Below are 17,389 nucleotides of genomic sequence, written 5' to 3'. Positions count from 1 at the left end.
CAATTTGACTCTGCTTGCAGGTGGGGTCTTAAACATACATATGCAAATTCTTACAGTTCCAAAATCAAACATCACTGACAAAAACTTTGATTAAAACTCCACAGTCTAGTGCTTCAGCAGTAGCTTCTACAGTAACTGTCTCATTAATGAGCAGATGGTTTTGAAGCACTGAGTCACAACTACAGGACATCTCATTTCCATATTTGTGAGTCATTTCCCAACTCTGATGACATTGTCTTGGATTCATTGTTACATGGTCCTCTCACCAAAGCTGACATGAAGATAACAAAAAGGTATTTTTAATCATCTTACCCAGACTTGTTAAATTTAAGGTTTTCTTTCCAGATAACATGCAAAACCTGAATGAAGTGAAAAAGTTTAATGTTTTGGGGATAAACTTACAAATTTACGTCAACTTGTTGTTGACACATTTGTTATTTTTAAAAATGCACGGCAAATTCTTATTTTCCCTTTGTATTATACAATGTATTTTATAGTTTACATTGCCTTTAGGGCAACATGTGCCCACAAATATTCTTTCCTTAGAATGACAGTGAATAAAGGTGAAAACAGAGGGGAAGCAAGGGTCTTTCCACATCTCTTCCAAACTTTAAATGATAATCATTATCCAACAAAAAAAACAAAGTATCAGTACTTATTATCTTCACCATCATGATGCTGTTAAATCCCTCACACAGTACGGTATCTGGGTTGCGTGAGCTCTGATGAATCAAGTCCATATAGCCAAGTGCCCTAGTGACAAGCTTATATATTATTTATGCCTGCAGAGAGGATTTGGGGAGTGTGAGGGGTGGCTGGTTGACTGGTGGATAGATAGGTACAGCAGAGTTATTTTTGCCTCATGTGTTATTTATGTCAAAGATAATGTGCCGTGAGCTGGTCATTTTAGCAAATTTAACCTCGACAGGGAGAAATCCTGAAGCGACAGAAAGTTTTAATTTGAAAAGACTTTTTCAGCGGATTGAAAATAAGTCTCTGGTGACGAAAACAGCCTCCATAGCAAAAATGCATTCTGTGACATGCTCTTCTGAAAAAGCAGGAGCAGGATGCTGCAATTCGTGAACCCAGGTCCAGCGTCCATCACCGTCATAATGACACCACAGGGTGTTGCTCAGAAACTTAAGCACATTGCACTTCATAATTGGCGGGAAATTAATTTTATTGTGTTGTTTTTGACTTTGCAGTTACCTGAATGACTCTGTCACTCATGTCATGGTATCAGAATTGTTTCAGCAGCAAGAACATCTACTAGATTATGTGTATCAATGACAGCAACTTAACAGCAACACTAAACCTAACCCTACAGAGACACAGGGGTAAAAACTGTCTCATCTGAGAAAAAACTATTAGCCAAGAATCAAAGTCTTTGCCTGTCTGTACAGGGAGTTGTATCTTTCTGTGACACTCCTTGGCACTTGCTGACATTTATTGCAAATGCATGCCGTCACACCTTGCTCACTGTTGGGTGTCTGCATCAAACAATAAATAAGTAAACAGTGGAGAACACATGGATGCACTCAGGCTCACACAGATTGAATGAACGTCCCATGTGAGAGGTTCCAATCCATTTACCATAGTTCTGCCTAAAAAAAGGGAACTGGAACTAAACAAGCTGCAGGCATCATGTTTGAAGGATACTCGGATTCAGAGGTGTTTGGCAGTAGCTGCATGGTGCGTGTATGTGTGTTTGTGATGTGCAAAATCAGTGCTCCGTTGTGTTACTGGTGGCAACAAAAAAATATATTTACAAAAAAAAAACAAATACACAGTACTAAAGACTAGTAGAAGTTGTATTATTATTATTGCAGGTCTAAAGTTTAGGGACTTAGTTGGACCACATCATAATTAAGAAGTTATGTGCATCAGTACAGACTGTGGAGTCGAGAACTGTTTTGCATTTGTGCATTTTTTTGCACTCTTACTTGTCTGGGCTGCCGGATCTGTAGGCTGGTTTGACCTCAACAGTGAGGAGTCATTGTTAAAAATACAACCATTAGGTTGAAACTTGGTTTTATGTGAGCACTCTACCCCATTTATTCTGTCTTTGTCCTTTTCATTACATTTATAATAGAGCAAAATGTCACATCTGAGGCAAATGGCTCAGTCTGCAGTGCTCAGACAGCAGCAATGAAGCGGCTTGATCTTCAGCGAGAGCCACCTCCGCAGCACCACCAAGAGCCCTCTAATCTGTGCCAATCAGATGACGCTAAACAACCATTTGTTGTTGAATTGGGCACCAGTACACGCCCCCTCCTCATTTCAACAGCCACCGCAGACCCTAGCAAAATGCTGGCAACGTAGCAAAAGCCAGCACAGCAGTGAGGGTGACAGAAATAGCAGAGGGGCTGAATAATAGAGAAAAAGAACTGTGGTGTAATTAACATGGTGGCTGGGGGCTGATGTACTGTAGAGAGATAAAGAAAGGGAGTGAAGTGAGGGCGTTGAGGGAGAGGATGGAGAAGAGACAAGGAAAAAAGATGAGAAATGAGTTTTAGGAAGAAAAAACAGAAGCAAATGCAACTGAGAGAAAGAGTGTAAGTTCGAGTGAGCCAAACCACAGCCCTGTCATCAAAACAAAAAGCGAGGTTGGAACATTGTCATACTTTAATTATATGACACAAGTACAACCTCATAGTATATAATTAACCAATATGTGAATCTATAGTTCCAAAAAAAAAATCTTAGCTGCTGTACAAAACAAATAAGCCCACTGATGTATCGCAAAACAGTGGTGCACAGTAGTTTAGACATAGAGCGAGAGAGAAAGGCACAGAAACAGAAATGATGATAATTATATGTTTCCAGCAGCAACTACATCTCAACCTGGTCTCACTTGCCTAGTTTCAATTCTGTAATACGAGGATCCATTGTAACACGTTTATGAAGCACGTCGACAGAGTAAAATAGAGTTATAATGTCTTGTTATCCTTTGCTTTACAGCTCAGGTGACTTGTATAGGCACAGACAGAATGCCATGGATGAAAGACATCAAACAAAAAAAGCTGCAGATTTCCAAAATGGCGCAGCTCTGCGTGGGCAACAGTGAGCTGGAACAGCACTGCAGTAAGAGAGGAGTGAGCAGGACTGAGAACGAAAGCAGCTCACTCTCCGATACTTGTTATGTGTGGCATCTACGGTACGAAGAAAGGGGAGGATAGACACACAGAAACATGGACAGAAACTGAGAGATTGCAGCCATGAAAAATTACAGAAAATAATAATCATAACAAGGATTAAATCTACCAACTACTGTTGGAATTCTCATGATTAAATAAATACACATGTTCAATTTAAATCCAGTGTGTACACAAACTCAATGAATGATGTTAAAATGCAAATGGGGAGGGGACATGAACTGCACTGCAAAACAATGCTGTTTTTCTGGTGGCAAAATGTACATAAAACAGTGTTCTAATTAGTACTAAAAGTTAGATTAGGACAAAAGATGACTATGGTAACTCCTAAGAATAAACTGGGCAAACTATCGTAAAAAAGAAAAGGCATCAGAGTTAATGCCTCGTGATAAGGTATGGGTGAAGTAAAAGTTTAATGCAGGTGGCTGTAGCATGCAGGAAATAAATAGGAAGGAAGCCCTGCTCTTTCCTGTTGCTTTCAATCCATGGGCTGTGCCAACTTGTGCTTTTGCCAAGGAAGCCGTTTCACATTTCAACAGGAAACACATCTCAGCCACTTCCTGCTTCCCCCTGAGGAAGTGACAGGTCGCACGGCGAATGGGTGAGTCAGTCCAGACTATAGTCTGAGAGTGAGAGTGGTTTTTCAAGAAAAATAAATAAGACTGCTTACAAACTGGTTCAATAAATAGCTGATTATGTGTTTAAGTGTTAGGTAATGTTAACACTACTCTGCTGTTTTTGTAACACATGCTCTGTTTACATTGTGACTCGCATGTATGCTTTGATCCTGCAAAAACACAAGCTCTAACAATAGTGCAAAATGAAACCAAGAGAACTGTTAAGGTTATAGTTAGTTTGTTTTCAAGAATTTACAGTATTTCTTGTCTGCGTTAAATGCACATATTGCACCGTTTCATTCACAGCATTCTCAAAACATCTGAGACAACTCTGCTCCGAAACAAGCAACACTGTCACATCTTTATCGTTAGTCATGATGGAAAGACAGCAATAACGACCCTGAAATCATCTAGTTTAACACTGAATGTCTAAAAAGAAACATCTTACATTTAATTTTTCAAAGCTGCACCACAATCATTATGCATAAGGTAGAGCCATGGTACTCTGATTTAATAACATACACCCATTTGCTGAAAAGGATAGTAGACAGCAGTGACCCGCAGTTACTCTGAGGCCTCTGTCAAAACCTACACACTGCTAATAGACCCTGTGGCAGTAAGAATAAATTGCAGTATTTGTACTGGGGCTTCTGGTGACAGGAAGGCAGAGGTTTTGCCCAATTATAGAGAAAAAGGGATGAAGCAGGATAAGGTGGGCCACAAGAATACACCTAATGAGGACGAGGTATGATTGCTGCGGGAGTCATTTGTGCCTTCAGCAGGGGTGTTCGATTGGTACAGAATGGCCAGAATGAAGTGGCAGAGAGAGCGATAGAGATAGATGGGGAGAGATAATGGAAGTGAGAAGGATTGATTCCTCACTCTATGTGAGAGTATGTGGGAGGAGATGAGATTCTGAGACTGAAAGTGGGAAAGAGATAGATGCATAAAGTAAGTGAGTATTCAGTCCATCGAGTTAACTATCTCTCTAGTCTTTCTATCCACCCATCCATCCACCCATGTCAGTCATAGACACACAGCTGGCACAGGCACTGGGGGAACCATCTGTAAGCCTTCACATCAGTCTCACTGCATGGAAACACATCTCATCCGTATAGTACAACTGAAATACAGCACAGTGAATGCAGCTGCATGCAAAAATCATGTCTTCCATGTAATTACCAATAAAACTCTTTTTTCCCCTCTGTGTGAATTATAGCGTGAAGCCTCTTCTCTAACAGGCACAAACCAAAGACACTTTTGGACACAAATATGTATGGACAGACTCACCAGCAAGAACTACAAATCCTATGATATAGAACCAAATGTGCAACTGTCTATGTTGTTTACAAAATTGCTTCAAGGGCATGCTGGGAAATCATTTGATAATTAACTTACATTGTTTGGCATGAACATGTCATTTATTACATTGAAAGTGCCACAGGGTGGATGGGAATGGCGGGAGATTGGGGGTAAGAAAGGTTGTTAATGTAAATTCAGGGCGGCCACTGCATGACACGTGTAATATTCACTGTTCATCTTCATTTTGTGTTTCCTGCTGTGACTTACCCAATAAAAAGTTTGGAACAAGAAAGTGCCACAGGGTGGTCAAGGCTTTCAAGAGTACACAAAAAATGTTAATAATGAAACTAGTTGTGGACACGACATTAAATTCAATCCAAGACAATGCAATATTTTTATATTATATACAGTAGAGAAACAAAAACAAAGGTAAATCATGATATGGCATTAGTGCTGGACTGCTTGAGAATTGCACCTTTCTCAAAGTAGTATTGCATTTAGTATCACGTTTATTTTGTTTAAAGACTTCCAGGGTTTAAAGCTGCCAGACATCTAGTTACTGAACACTGGTGTCACTCTGGGGTACAGACAGTGTTTAATTAAAAAGAAAATCTTAACTGTTTAACTCATTATATTCCTTTCTTCTACTCTCTATTACAGTCTCAGTTGCTCTTCCCGAGTGTGTTTTTCTTTCACTCTCCAAACCATTTCTCATTCCTCTCTCCCCCTCATACTTGTGTGAATATAGTAGTGTCTGTATCTATGTGTCTGTATGTGTGTGGGAGTGGAGGAGAGCAGCATTGCTGGCTGGAGGAGGAGGTGAGAGAGAAAAAAGTAAAAAAGAACTGAGAGGGAAAGAAATACATAGAGAGATAGAAGCAAAGCATTTACTGGAACAAAACATGCTGTTTCAAGCTCATAGATAAGAGCCACCTACTCACTAGTTTTAATCTCAATGCAGATTATGCCTCATTTTTACAATCTACTGTATTTTAACAGAGTTTCAAATTTTCTTTGTGATTATTTATTTTCTGAGGCAACAAGAACATTATTCACCAGCACTTTCACCATTAGATTATAGTCGCTAGGTCTTTCATCTGCCCAGTGTCTGCTGTAAACAGTGTAACCTAAGTTTTTTAGAGCTTGGACACATCTATCATTTTGATTGTAGCTACTAGGAATTGCGTATTTGCAAGCCATTTATAAGTAAAGTAAAAATTATTGACATAAAAAATACAATGATTAGTATCGCATTTGTTTGGTCATATTGTAAAAAGGGAAGCCTGTCACTAAAAACTTTAGGTAGCCAAATATGTTTGACCAACTGTTTTTCCTCACTCATGTTGGGCACTGGATTTAAGATTAGATTTAAGATTAAGATTGGATTTAAGATTGAGTTTAAGATTAAGATTGAGTCTAAAATTGAGCGAATTCTGTTAATGTTCACAATTACTAAATAATGTTAAAGCATTGGTAATGCCTTAATCTCAGATTAATTTTACACAGACAAAGAGAATTAGCAAAGAAATGTGTGTACTCACTGATGATCCCAGTATCCACTAAAGGCCAGTAAAGGGTAGATGACATGACCCAAAAGCTCTTTGGAAAACAGAGCAAATATGCCATACAGAAAAGGAAAGTACACAAAAAATCAAAATAAAAAACATAAAAAAACACTCCAAGCAAGAATAAGGGAATTTCTTTTATCTTTTGAGGAAATTTATCAGCTTGGATAAATGATGAATCGGAAATACCAAATAAAAAATGCTAAACCTATCCACTAATACTTTTAGATATACTAGAAATAGAAACATAATTAGAGCTGATCAAATCACAGTGTCAGACTTTTAATTGTGTTTTTAGTTACACTTCTTCCTCTAGGGACCACCGGGAACAACTATCTGAAGCAGATACTGTGATAGTAATTGCCTTTTTGATTATGTAAAGGCAGAAGGGGAAAGTGTGCACTTTGATGATTAAACTAAATCAGCATTACTGACCAATTTATTAATAAAGCAACAAATAAAAAAGGTACACTTCTGTTTTTGGGGTGACAGTGAAGTCTCGTTATCCTATTATAATCAGCTCTAAAAGCATCTGTAATAGCCAGCTAATTTTAACAGAGTAAAATGGTTGTGGTAATCCCAGTTTAAGGACCATCACAGATGCACTAATTAGACTCTGAATATTATTGCGTATGTTCTAAAGCATAAGCCCTAACTAACGCAGTCTGAATGACATCCATTAGACTTGTTGCAAAGTGATCTCCATTTTCAAAGTTCACACCAACCAAAAAGGTGCAAAATCACAAAACATGCTTAAAACTAACACAAATTGTACTGTAGTTAAAAGGCAACAAGAGTACAGTGTCCACTCTGAGCGTGGCTCAAACCAGTCATCTGGCAGTTTTTTTGACACACACTCGCACACATTTCATTTCTTCTCTAAATGGAGGCTGGCTGCATTTCCTGCAGAACCAATGCAGTAGCCAACTCCACATACTGCAGAAACACTTGGTATAAGATCCATCTGTGTGGTCCTGTGAATTTATTTGATTTGACTTTGTTTGTGATGCGTGCTTACAACTACCAACTAATTTAATATTCCGTTTATGACCAGATCACAGATTACATCAAGCCTTATTTAAGGGACCATGTAGGGTTGGGCGATATTGGCAAACAATTTAATCACGATTAATTGTGGCATTTAGCATTAATTTGACAATTAATTGATGACAATTGCACATACATGCTTTTGACTCTAAATCACCACATTGTTCTAAAATGACACTGAAATCATCAGTCAAGTTAACTACTTCATTCTAACAGGTTAAGCTGGTAAGTAGTGATTAGGCACAAACCAGCCATGTTTGAAATATGTATTGATAACAGATGCACAAACTGCTTCAAAATAATACTGAAGCAAACATTTAAAGTAACTTTGTCCTTCAAATGTTCTTATCTTAAGGTCACATAGCAGTGCATATCAACATTAAAACTAGAAAAGGGCATTTCCTGAACTCCAACTTTGAGAGCCTGGTGTGCGGAAACGATTCGGAATTAGAAAATTCTGAATACAAGTTTGATAGAGCAGCATCTAATGAGCGTTTTAAGACTAAAATGGAGTCTGTAGCTTGAAATTTGTAGGAGAAGATACATTTGGCAGATGACCCTGGTTGAATTGCTCTCTCATAGACTCCCATGTTAAAAATGACAAACTACACAAAAAAATGTGTGTGAAAATTAACCTGTGAGTGGACTATGTCCCACACTAGTGCATGTTTTCACTTATACTGTAGAACAGCAGCAGAAAAAACATTACAAACAAACCGGACAATTCCACATTTAAATGTGTGTCTGTGCAAATCAACCTGTTACGTTCTTCCAGCGCTTACTTTGGTCAAAAGGAACACACGGACTAAACATATCGAGGGTTCTCGGCTGAGTGAAATTCTTTCCAATATCTGCTGGAGGAGACTTCGCTGTTGTAATGTTTTCCTATCTTGCTGTGGAGTCCATAATTAAAGATCGGGAGGAAGCTTCTCCCGTCGGAGTTCATTCTTTTGATAAAAACAAACATCCAGTTAATATGGCAACAACCAACGCTCCACGCTCACACCTGATGCATGTCGTGTATGCATGTGCAACACTATTATACTACAGCTGTAGCTAGCGCTGTGGCCTCGTTGCGCTTTTTCTTCGGCTTTCTTTGTACTCCGGCTTATGGTGACAGACGTTGAACCTCTGTTAGGAACGTGCTGCTCCGCATCATTTAACTGAATACCACTGCCTTCCGCCATTATTGTTATTGTTGGCTCACATGTGCGCGCTTGCGGGCGATGGTGAGAGTACGTCGCAAAAAATGCGTCATCATGACGAGGCACTAATCGCCTTAATCGATAAGTGGCAAATATTAATCGGTGACAGTTTTTCCAGACGATTAATTGCACACGATACGATTTTGCACAAGCCTAGGACCATGGTTTGACAGATCCTACAAATGCCAGCCCTTTGGTCCTGTAAAACTAAAGTTAAAGCTTCAAAGACACAGCACTGGCAATGACACACCTTATTACCTTAATAGTCATGATGTCAGTAAGGGTACTGCTAAAACTGTTACAAATTTTAAGCAGGGAAAACTTTTTTGTGTTTCCATTCAACAAATTATAAACCAAACTTCAAACTTTAGTCCTCAAACCCCATGTTATCCTCCGATTTCCATCTCTCCATACGCAAAGCTATTAGCACAAACCGCTGACCTGGACCTTGAACCTATCTGTAGCTCTGCATTCTGGCATTCAGCCTAATGAGGCTTACTAATGGTGCTCTCTTGTCAGTCTGGGGGAAAGCTTGTACTCTATGCAAACTGGAACACATGTACACAGATACTGAGTACACGCACACACACACACACTATTCACCACTATCCACAGTTGCTTAGTTGATAATAGAACAAGCACAGCCCAAGCATTAGTCAACCACACACCAAAGCTCAGTCTGTCATCAACCATACATTTTGTTCTCAGGGATCAGTGGATCTACAATACTCTACTTTGGCCCTGTTACATAGATCACCTAATGTCAGAACATACCTGGCCAAAGCAATGACCACAGACCACAGTTGTTTTTCACTGAAAAAAATAATATACTATTGTCTGGGTACAAATCAGAAAATGTTCGGTGATGTATACATTTCCAAATTTTTGCTGGAAGTGGAAAAAAAATTACAATGTTGAGTGAAATTTTCAACTATGTGGAAAACCTTTTGTTCCACCTCTCTAGCCATTCACACGTTCACAGGAACTTGCCTGTTAGTCATGCTCTGTTAATATTGCCAGTAAATGATTGTGAGGCCTGTTAGAAGACCAACATTTAAAAATGGTGACTAATGTCAGTGTTCACACATGAAACTGAGAAGTAAAATATTAAAAAAAAAACACACAAAATCAGTTTTTCTTAAGAATGCTATAAGATCAAAGCTACAGCAACACCTGCATAATCCATTACGTTTATCCATATGTGTGTGCCACAGATCTGAATGTCAGCGTTTGTTTGTAAAGCTCAGTTATTCAAGTATTAATGTCAAGTTTAATCTGCAAAAATAGCTTCACATATGTGAGCTGAATGAAGACCAAATTCCTAATATAGATGTGATGAAGGTCCCATCTATTAGTTAACTATAAAACAAAGCCCAATATGACAAAAATAGGCTCTGATTAAGAAGAATGTGTACTTTGGCAAGAGTTTTTCAGGAGGCAGTTTCATAACACAAATCATGCTGTGGTAAAGTGGATTCAGCAGAAAAAGCCAGAGCTCAGGTTGCAGGCTGTAAAACAGACAATGTCCAGATGTCTGGCAGGACAGAGGAGCACGTTCTCTTCCCAGTCATCTACTAATAGACATTGTACACATTATAATTATTCCATGCCTTAATGGTTTGTAACAGATGTATTGTCAACCAAGAGCAAAACAAGCATTGTATCACAAATGCACAAGCTTTTAGCTTGCACTTGGTGCACTATTTTTCTGTTTTTACAAATATGTACTATTTTTAAAGCTGCCAACTAGACAATAGTGGTGGTTACTGGACACAGGGTATATCATCATTTTTCTATGCCAGCTTCTTCAAAAGACTTTCTAGTACTAAAGTGAAACAAAAGAATGAATGACATAAGAGCCTAGAAATAACTCTTCTCACAATTACACACTTTTTCCTGTTCTGGTCTAATCAAGAAGACTGATAGAGGTCTGTGTCTGATGCACTACAGACAAGGGGGAATTTATGATCCTGTCTGCTGGCTTTTATAGTCTTTTACAAATAATTCAATTGATATAAATTATTCTTGACCAAAAAACGATTGCAAAAGTTACCCCTCACTTGCACCTATTAAGACACAAATTCAAGTGTGCCATTAGGTTCTCACTTCCTGTCTACTTGTGAAGAAGCATTTAACCTGAAAGAATAATTAGCACCTTTTAAGTACTTCTTATGTAACTCACTCTACCTTTGCCTGGGCTCTAATCCTCAGCTGGCTATGTTTTACAACTGCCAAGCCTGTGAAAAGAAAAACTACACCACACTGATATAAAATCAACACCTTTTTTTAATGACCCATAAAAATAACAACCTCACACCCCAGACTAGGAGAAAGCCCCACATTAAAAAGTGAGTCAACAGTGTGGGGTTGGCTGTGAGACATAAGTGGAGGGAATGAAGCACAATGAATAAAACCTGTGAAGGTGTATGGGGAGGCTCACTTGCAGAAACTCACAGTGCATCAAAATTCTCTGTGGATATCTTTCCAAAGCCATTTCAAAGCCACTACAAGCCAGCATAAGCAGCTTTGTTCCAGTGCCACCTATCCCCACTTTGTAAACCTATCTTCATTGTTTTGGCTGCGCCCTATATCAAGTCTCAGCTGCCTCCTCTTCGCATTCCTCGGTCATGGAGACATAAGCCTCAGTTTTCCTCTCCCACACTCTGTAGCCCCTTTGGAAAACAGGGATACAGACTGGCAGAGTCACTGTATCAAATCTATTTGTCGGTTAAACCTTCTTCAGAGTGAAGTCTGGATTAGGTCTGCTTTGAGCTGCTCCTGCTGCTATTCAGAAAGCCTGCCGTGTGTTTGCTTGCACCGACGTCCAGTGAGGTTGGATGGGCCAAGCTATTCGTGAAGCACCTCACTTGCCAAGAGGAGTTCACCCAACGGCCACAAAAGCCTCTGACTTACTATCATCACAGTAATAGTCTGCAGAAGTGTGTTGTAAAGGTTAATTTGTGAGTGTGTCATTATTCCTATGTCTACATACTAAGAACTTTTGGAGAAAAGGAATGTTAATCACAACAGTATTAAGAAAAACTGTTAAAAGTACTGGCAGTGTTGAGGCTGCAAAAAAAGAGGAAAAGAAAGGGGGAACAACAACAACTGTGTGTCTAAAAAAGCCTGGGAATCATCTGCACAGAGAATTGAGAAAATGTGGCAAGGAAGAAAAGCATGACCAAAGTAGCAGATCCTGTGCTACGACTGTAAATCACACTAGAGCTGCGGTCTACGAGTAGGACAGAAGGAGAGCAAAGTGAGAAGAACAGGCTACATCAGGGTGAAAAGATTCCTTAAAGGCCAAAGAGAGTTCTGTAGATAGAAGTATAAAAAGCTAGACAGAAAAGCTAATGTTTAAGGCAGAGATAAGTCTCCACTTGAGTTCACAAGTTCAACTGGAAAAACCTTTCCTTTCTCTCTATTCCCCTCCGACTGACAGCAAGAACAGGAAAAGCGCCAGTATCAAAGATTTAGGTAGCCAGTGAAGTGTGTGTATTCATGTGATTCTGTCGGTGTGTGCGTGTCTCAAAAACCCCCTGCACCTGATGTAGACCTTGGGACGCATTAACATTTAATCCTTGTGGTCAAAGCTGCATCTCAAAAACTTTAACTACTCACTACCTCAGTCTAACCACAATCTGGTACAAGCCTCCACAGTTTTTTTTCGTGTGTGTGTGGTGCCTGCTGGGATCCAACGGTGTGGTAAAACCTTGATAATGAAAGCTATAAATCACTGCTACCACATCCCTAGCCTCAAAGCTCATAAAACTCCGGCCCACAACAGCTTGACAACAAAAACATGCTGCTTTCTTTTTCTTCTTCCATCTTTTCTTCTTTACCTGAGTTCACACTAAAAACAACAGCAATGACGGCTGTAGCCATGGCACAGCCAAGTCACCATAAAGACTCCTGCCTCTCATGTCCTCCTGACACTCTCTCCAAAGACATTCTGAAGTCTTTAGTTTCAGCTGTGACAACACCTAACATATTTGTTTCCTCCCTGCCTCTCTTGTACATGTACCTGACTAATGTAGACTCATATGTGTGCCTTCATTTACAAGATAAGTGTCCCAGCATACAAAACAGATGAACAAATGTATGTGACAACCAGAGCATTAATCTTTGCAAATATCATCTATCATGCCATATTGACTTACATCTAAATGAAGTCTGTACATGTGCCATTTCACAGGAAACAAAGTCAGGAATCAATGCATGTCAGAGATATGCCAATTTACCAACTACGCACAAATAAATAGTGTGTGAGTGAGAGAGAGAGCCTTTGAACAAAGCAAAGAAAATAATACCACTGTAAAACCAAGGTAAATGAAAGAGAAAGAGAGAGAGAGAAAAGTGTATGCTAAAGCTTTTAAACCTGACATCTGAAAATGCAATCCTGGTACTTACAGCAATTAGCCCAGAGTCTTGTTCTTTCTCTTTCCTTTGTTGTGCTGACACTAGACACACAATCTGAAAGCACCAGACAAAGTACCAGGTAGCATCATTACAGGAAAAGCTAAAAAACAATGTCTGACATCTTCTGTGGGAGGACAGCTTAAGTTAACTGATCAATTTACCAGAGGAGAGTCAAATTTCCATGTTTGGACAAGTATGCATTTTTGATTGGTGGTTGCAACTTTCCTGAATTCAACTGAAAAATTGAACGAACATGAACAATTTATTCAAATATTTCTACACATGCTTATAAATCCGCCCAAGACTAACTAACTAAAACTATTTTCCATTAAATATATATATATATATATTTTTTTTTATTCAAACATTAGCAGTGCCTGCATAACTAATAATTACATAATGATATTTCATCAGTGTTGCAACTAAAATTATAACTCCAAAAGTCTTTTATCAAAATCAGAATTACTTACTTTATATAGCATGATGCAAATTACTCACATCCATTTGACATTTCTTTGCAATTTTTTCAATTTATACATAAACAACACATTTTGAACTATAGATCCTGCTGTGAAAACTGCATGAAATACTGCATGAATGTATTTTGACAAATCATGCATGCTTTCAGTCTAGAGTCGTGAGTTTTCTAACCAGACAAAAAAGGCGGGTTTGTATCAATTAAGCCTCCCCAAATGAGAGGCAACTGGTTACAAGGCTGTCGATAAAACAGATTGACAAGTGCATGTTTAATGGTCGTGAGAAACTACAAGTAGGGGTTTCTGGATATCTGCCATTATAAGGGATGGGAGGGGAAGAGGATAAAGCTGCAGACAGCAAGCCCTGTGACACTTTGACAGATGTAAGGTTTTGCACCTCCCAAAGCAGCACAACAGAGAAAAGGCCTTTGAATAAAGGGCCTAGTGCTAAGCTTTCTCTGCAGTGCCCTCAGCCCCACAGCTCAAAACCAAAGAAAGGGTCAAGCCATTGCTTGACTATAGGCATCTGGGACTTTTCCTGGCAAAACAAAACAATTAAGTGCAGGGGCTGGATCTTCTCTGGGCTCGATCACCTTTACTTTCCCCGTCCCTGACATTCATCAAAAACTATACTGCTTTAATATTATTTTGTCCTTTTTTTCTATGGTTTTATCTGCCAAATGCTTGTATTTTTCTTGCCCCCTTTTGTCTGTAATATTCTGCCATTTCTCTACCCTGTCATGCTGCCAGCAACTTTTACGGGGTCTACCAATCTTTTCTCCTGTCTCTCTTTGTCCTCAGACTCTATTCCATTTACTTGAGGGTTGACGCACAGCTGCAGTGTTTGGCAGTATGTGAGTGCTTTGGGTGCACTCAGACACTGCCAGAGCGCAAACTTTTTTGTGCAACAAATCCAGGGACTGCTTGTCTATCCCTGCTACACTTCCATAGAAACCCATCAGATATGGTTCCTGGTGTGTTTTAGACAACACCACAGATCTGTCTCTGAGACTCCAAAGCAATGTCACCCCAAATTCCAGTATGCAGCACTGCTGCTGGTGTGACAGAAATGTGATAATTTACTGGGAAGCTTTAATTCACAGACACACCAGAGACAAATGTATTTTACTTTGGATGGAAAACATCACAGATTGCTATAAAACATCAACAAAACTGCTGACATATCTGTCAGTAGTTAAACTCTGTCTCTGAATGCATCTGTTTTCTTAAAAACTTTTATTAAATGTAAGAAAGCTCTGGCTTGTTCAGTTAGGTTGATGTAATGATCTATCACAATGATGCTCCCTCCTTTAATTACAAAGGTTTCACATAATGAGCAATTAGTAATGGAGGCCGTGTGTGGTTTTTCCTGCATTGAGAATTTTGAGGTGGCCATATTTTGCACCACTTCTGCCCCTTGACAAAAATCAGACAACTGTCTTCACAAACACAACATATTTGTATTTGTGTAATTCTGTTATAAAGAAATATTGTATTTGTATTTTGCTCTACTGCAGAGTGGCTGTAAGAATGAGAAGACATCATAGGAGGAAGCTTTATTTGTGTTAAAAAAGAAAAATCACCTCTAATTACCATTGTTAGAACCCTGCATTATCATTACACTTCAAGGTTTCCGACAACACAACAACTGTGCTGCCATGGCAACACACTGCCGGTGCTGCGGTTTCCCGTTTGGCCCATTTCAATTTGCTTCTGCTCGATGCTGACTACATGTGATCTGCTCAGTGTCAAACTCTTCACTGACCTATACCCTAAACCTGAACCTACTCTGACGAGCGCAGGTGGACACATCAGTCAGCTTGGTTGGCACTACTTCACCCAAGGGCTAAACAACACAGCCCAGCTGGGTTCATCTGATATTATGTAACCCAGCACCACCCCCGCAGGCCTTGTTCACACCACCCCTCTCCTCCTACTCCAACTCCCTCTAGAGCATTGGCTATTTGCAGGAATAGGTGCATTGTGAGACAGGAGTGTTCCGGCATGGACACAGCTTGTGGCAGCTTGTGGAAATATGCTAGGGGGATTCAGCTTTAGAAAACTCTGAATATTTAACATGAAGTTTAAGTAAAAAAAAAACTGTTCAGTTCAGTCTCCAGGACTTTCAGGACATTGAAAAAACTGCAAAAAAATTGTTGATTAGATTCCATTTTTTCTACATTTGATACGACAAGTGATTCTGTACTTCTTGGATATAATTTGTGTTACTAAGCAATACTTGCCAAAAGTGGAATTGCACCCGTTGCCTGGCAACATTAGCTGATTGAATCTCATATCAGGAAGCAATGAGAACCACTGGTGCTTTGAGCTTCAACTCTCTAGATACTTTTCTCATCTCAGGTACAGACTGTGAACTACAATCATGCTATTCCAGTCATCCGATATCAAGCCTCTTATATCAATACCTAACTCCTGATGGGTTAGTTCCATTTTTGTATTTAGTAAGAGTCTGTTTACTGACTCACTGTGATGTGAAATCAAGAAAGAAAAACTTACTTCCTCTCTCTCTCTAGTGTGTATTTCAGCGATGGAAAATAAGGGAGGCAGGCTGAGAAAATACCTTCATGTCAACCTGACTTAGCTATATCCCAAAGTTGGTTCCCAAAGAGATTGTAATGATGACATTCAAGCAGTCATATCATTAAAAACAACCTTGAGGGCCATTTAGAGAATTAGAGACTCTAGAGACACTAGAGAATTCACCTCTCCCACTATGAACTAGTCAATGAAAAACATCAGCTTTCACAGCCACAAACCGGTGATCACGCTTTCCTTCTCACAGCTGGTGAGATCCAGCAGAAACATTAGCTAGAAGTTGTCAAATTGCTACTCAAATGGATCAACACACTGTGTGGTAAATCACATCCGATGACCACTCAAAGAACTATAACACCCTAAAGCAGTCCACTCTATTTAGATAATTGGGTAATGAGAGAGCATCAGGGAGAGATGCAAAGGAAACAGGTGTGACTGAAGCAAAGCAGAGTTTATCAGCACGGTTTTCTCACACACCACATTCAACATTTGCACCCTAAGTCAAGTGTATTTTCTAGGGAATGACAGGATGTATTGGTAGGTGTCACCTTTACAGGAAAAATCATTTTGTTTAGTGAAATCAAACAAAGGTAGAGAAGGCTGTAGATATTTACAAAAAAAAACAAAAAAACAATAAAAATAGCTGGAGGTTATTTTCTGTCAATCTGCATCACTTTCAACTGGCTAAGTAAATTTTACATTACATGTGATGATGTGAAGTTCTAGACCAAAAGCACAAAAACACACACTTTAGCTTTCTTTCTTTTTTTTTTTTTTTTGATTTGTGTTTATCAAACAACTATTCAATAGAGATAAAAGGTAAAACGACTGCAACCTAAAATAATATTGATAACTAAAAAAAAATTAAAAACAAAATCACAATTAACTAACATAACACAGGCAGTCCAATGGAAGAAAAATCTTACATGTGCTTTAATTTCCAAGGACTCACAATCTAAACAATCGTTTACACTCTAACCTGAGGGTCACCAAGGTCAGGACTGCATTCACAAACTGACACTGATGGGAACAAAGCCCATTGGAGCT

General features: G+C 39.1%; 1 protein-coding gene across 6 annotated transcripts in view; it reads right to left on the bottom strand.

Moving 5' to 3' along the window:
• The window catches only part of sipa1l1 (signal-induced proliferation-associated 1 like 1), a 56,692-nt gene that overhangs the window by 30,299 nt on the left and 9,004 nt on the right, over window positions 1-17,389 (bottom strand). Inside the window, exon 2 of one of the 6 annotated variants that reach the window (XM_028397145.1) lies at window positions 13,302-13,364. The exons of the other annotated variants lie outside the window; for them this stretch is intronic. The gene's annotated coding sequence lies outside the window, so the exon portion shown is untranslated. The remainder of the gene's footprint in view (window positions 1-13,301; window positions 13,365-17,389) is intronic. 6 annotated transcript variants of the gene reach the window in all.

Source organism: Parambassis ranga, chromosome 24 (genome assembly GCF_900634625.1).
Source record: "Parambassis ranga chromosome 24, fParRan2.1, whole genome shotgun sequence".
NCBI lineage: Eukaryota > Metazoa > Chordata > Actinopteri > Ambassidae > Parambassis > Parambassis ranga.
This window is presented reverse-complemented; position numbering and strand designations above follow the sequence as displayed.